At 52.9% G+C, this 4,110-nt stretch overlaps 1 protein-coding gene across 1 annotated transcript in view; it reads left to right on the top strand.

Moving 5' to 3' along the window:
• The window catches only part of Cacng6 (calcium voltage-gated channel auxiliary subunit gamma 6), a 14,947-nt gene that overhangs the window by 9,598 nt on the left and 1,239 nt on the right, over positions 1–4,110 (top strand). The window lies entirely within an intron of this gene.

The following is a 4,110-nucleotide window of genomic DNA, read 5'->3' as shown; positions in this document are numbered from 1 at the left end:
ATGGTGGTGGTGGTATTGGTCATGGTGGTGGTGGTGATGGTGGTGGTGGTGATGGTGGTGGTGGTATTGGTCATGGTGGTGGTGGTGATGGTGGTAATGATGGTGATAGTGGTGGTGGTGGTAGTGGTGGTGGTAGTGGTGGTCATGGTGGTGGTGGTGGTGGTAGTGGTGATGGTGGTAGTGGTAGTAATGGTCATGGTGGTGGTGACGGTGCTGGTAGTGATATATATGGTAGTAGTAATGGAGGTGATGCTGATGAGAGAGTGGTGGTGATGGCAGTGGTAGTGGAGGCTGTGAAATAAGACGGGCAAAGCTGTCAAGCACTAGACTGACTTGAACAGGATGACGGTCAAAGCATGAGCGGAGGCAGTCCCTGCGCACGTGAGCACGGCAGTCCTGATTAACTAGAGAGGTGGAGGCCAGTGCACGGAGAGGCCAGGGAGGCAGTCTGCACGCTCAGGCCCAGCCAGGAATGGAAACAAGAGCAGCCACATGCTTCCTATGTTCCTGCTGCCTTCGTCACCTTCCTAAAGGAGGGTCACTCCCATTCAGTCTCTCCCATGCCTCTCATTCACTTATTCATTAGTTCTTCTTATTTACTGATGCATGCACGCGTAGGTGTACATCTGCTTGCACACGTACGTCTATGTCATGGTATGTACATAGGTATGCATGCATAAGGGTGTGTATGTGCATATGCAGCGTCACGAGGTGGGTGCCTCCCTTCACGGAGACTCCCACCAGATTCAAGCTATAGACAAGACTAAAAAAAAAAAGAAGGGCCGGCGAGATGGCTCAGTGTAATAAGGGCTTCCCTGGCAAGCGCAAGGGCCTGAGTTCAATCCCTGGTTCTGCAAAAAAAAAAAGGAAGGAAGGAAAGAAATTTAGACTGGGTGTGGTGATGTACTCCTGTAATCCCGGCTCTTGGGAGGCCGTAAAACAGGCGGATCACTGAGGCCGATCTAGTAGTGAGACCCTGAACACCCTGTAAACCCTTCCCTAAAATACAAAAAAAAAAAAAAAAGACCCAAGTAGCACCACAATGAGAAACAGCGGTGCTAGGAAGGAGGAGGGGCGCTCCAGGAGCGTGCGCCCAAGGGTGTGCGCTACAGTGCAGGTCGCTGGAGAGGGCCTGGGTATCGATGGCAGCCTGCAGGCAGCCAGGCTGGCGCTCAGAGGCGCTGAGGTCCTAAAGGAAAGGCAGCGCAACCCAGCTGAGGACAGGAGGGAGGTGATGCCCCAGACAGCCAGGGAACTCGGCGGGAACCACAAATATCTGGACTACAGCCCCAGCTTTGTCATCCTTGCTGCCGCCGCTTCTCGCCCCTTTCACCTTTGTTCTTTTTTTTTTTTTCTGGTGGAACCAGGGATTGAACTCAGATCCTTGTGTTTGCCAGTCAAATGCTTATCCTACTGAGCCATCTCCCCGGCCCCAAAATCGCCTTTGTTCTTTCCTGTCCTCCGCCGCCATGAGCGGTTGCTCTCTGCCATGTGCCGCTCTGCCTTCGAGCCAGCCGAGTATGGCCTGAAACCTCCACAAACTGTGAGCTAAATAAACCATTCCTTCCTTCCTTTTGGGTACTGGGTATTTTGTCCCAGTGATGAGACAAAAGTAACCGAGAGAAACCGTATGATAGTTCACCCTTGTGTCTGATTTCCTTCACCCACATTACAGTCTCAAGGCGTACCCATTTTCCTGTACATGACTCCAGCACATCCTTCTTTATGGCAGAGTAATACTCCACTGTGTATAAATGCTACGTTTTCTTTATCAATCATTCATCCGTCGATGGACACATGGGCTGCCTCTAAGATCTGGCTACTGTGAGCTGGCCAGCTACAAACATGGGTGAGCATGCGTGAGCCGCAGCCTCCGCATCTCCATGAACTCGCTCATCCGGTGCCTGCTTATCGGGCGTCTGTCCTACTAATCTGTCACTTACTTACACTTCAGAGTCCACCAGAGTGGACTCAGTCCACTTCAGAGTCCTCCCTCTTTCCCTGGCCCTTCCTGGCTGCCGCCTCTCCTATCTTCTCTTCCCTCCACTTTTTGTCCCTCTATTCATTCGCCTACCTGTCCCAACCTCCATCCATGCAAAAAATATTGGTTTAATATCCAGTAAGTGCCACCTGCCTGTTCTTAGGCAGCTTGCCTCTCCTGGGACAAAAGCCCTGACGTCTCTGACTTGAAGCGGGAAGGCTGCATTTAGGCTCATGGCTTCGGAAGTGTCAGCCCATGCTCGGGTCATTCCAAGGCGGAAATTTCGTGGTGGAAGGTCATGGTGGAGGAGAACTGCTCAATTCGTGACACCTGGGAGGCAGAGGACTGGGGAGGAGCCAGAAACAGGGGCAGAGACCTGACCTGTCTTCAGTGCTGTCCTGGGTGTCTCTTGAGCCAATCCCTTGGACAACCAAGATGAACCATCCCAGGGCTGTGCTGGGCCCACTGGGAAGAGGACGGTAAATAAGACCCAGATGCCCCCCACGTACACAGACCCTGCAGCTTGGGAGGAACGGGGTGCTGGAGTTGTGCTGGAGCTCACGCCTGCCTTATTCCTGGAGGTGCCCGGGAAGTGGGGCTGTCCACGTAGTGCCGTGGACACGTGGAGGGAAAACTCTGCAGGCTGTACCACCAAGCGAGGGCAGATTGGACGGTGTGATCATCGTGACCGAATGCCGAGGACCGAGCAGCCCGGGCTCGGGAGCACTTCAGACATAGCCATGTGCTGGTGATTTGTATTTTCGCTCAAACATATTCACAGGTGTTGTCAATTTTTGTCCGTGTGCCTGTTTGGGTTTTTGAGACAGGGCCTTTCTCTGTAGTTGAGGATCCACACGTAGCTTAGACTGTGCAGGAACCCACAGAGATCTTCCTGCCTCAGCATCCTGGGTGCTGGGACCCACAGGCATGCAGCACCACGCCCTGTTTAAAGCCATGTTGTGTCCACTCTTTGTCACCACTGCTGTCACACTGATGTGCTTTGTGCCCTTGTACCTTCTTATGGTCCCTGAGGCATTTGGATTCACAAGGCATTTGGATTCCGAAGGAGTAGAAGCGGCCTGCAGGGAACCGCTGTCTTGTTCTTTCTTCGTGTTTGTCTTTCTTTCTGTGGCATGTGTTCTCGTTTTGGAGAACTGAGGTGAAACTAAGTCATTTCTTGACCTTTTCGGACCCCTTCCCAGCCTTGTTCACTATTCCTAAATCAAATTGTGTCCTAACTTGGCTTGATCCCTTTCTGCTCTTTGGTGATTGCCGTTGCAATCAACCTTCCCAGAGTCTTCAGCTGAGTTTTGCATTTCTTTATTCCTGGATATCTTGCTAGCATATGTGCTGCCGAAGCAAGCACGCCTGTTTGTTCTGCAAAGTGACAGGGAGATGCGCCTGAGCCATCTCCCGCCACCCTCACCTTTTCTCGGGGTCCTGGGAGGGCTGTCTGCTCTCATGCCAGCCGAGCACTGCCGCTTGTGCCCGGCCAAGACTCTGCCCAGCAGGGTCTGGATTCTCCCTGGCAGCCACCGCGCCCCTTCATCTCTGTGAATTTGTGTCTTATTCCTTGTTTATCTCCAGCTTGCAAAGTGATGCCAAGTCTACCGTAGGAATTTAGAAAACATGGTCATCCGCGATGTGCATGACCCCTGGGGCACGCCTGGGCCACATCCCAGACCTCCCGGCGCCCCATTACTCTACCTCATGCCCGGCTGGCGAGTGGCCTAGCGCAGCATGAACACTACATGCACAGCTGTTTAGGGACAGTCACCAGCTGGCTGTGTCACACAGGCCCCGGAGGCTGCAGAGGCCAAGTGGGAGCGATGCATAGTTTAAGGTTAGGCAGGGCCACTCGGTAAGACCTGCGGCTCAAAAAGAAAATTTTTCAAAAAAGGCTCAGTGTAAAGACCGTCAGTTCAATACCCAGGAAAGAGGAACGGAGAGAGGGAGGAAGAAAGGAAGAAAAAATGAATGGGAAAGAAGGAAGGAATGGGACAGCAAAAGAAAAATGAAGTGAAGGGCTGGCCAAATAGCTCAGCGGATTAAAGCGCCTGCAAGCAGGCACAGGGGCTGAGGATTATCCTTCGGCCTGCTCTGCAGGCCCCACCCCCGGGCGCGCTGGG

The sequence above is a fragment of the Octodon degus genome, unplaced genomic scaffold (genome assembly GCF_000260255.1).
Source record: "Octodon degus isolate 3935 unplaced genomic scaffold, OctDeg1.0 scaffold00393, whole genome shotgun sequence".
Classification (NCBI taxonomy): domain Eukaryota; kingdom Metazoa; phylum Chordata; class Mammalia; order Rodentia; family Octodontidae; genus Octodon; species Octodon degus.
Note: the sequence above shows the minus strand (reverse complement) of the source record. Positions and strands in the feature narration are given on the sequence as shown.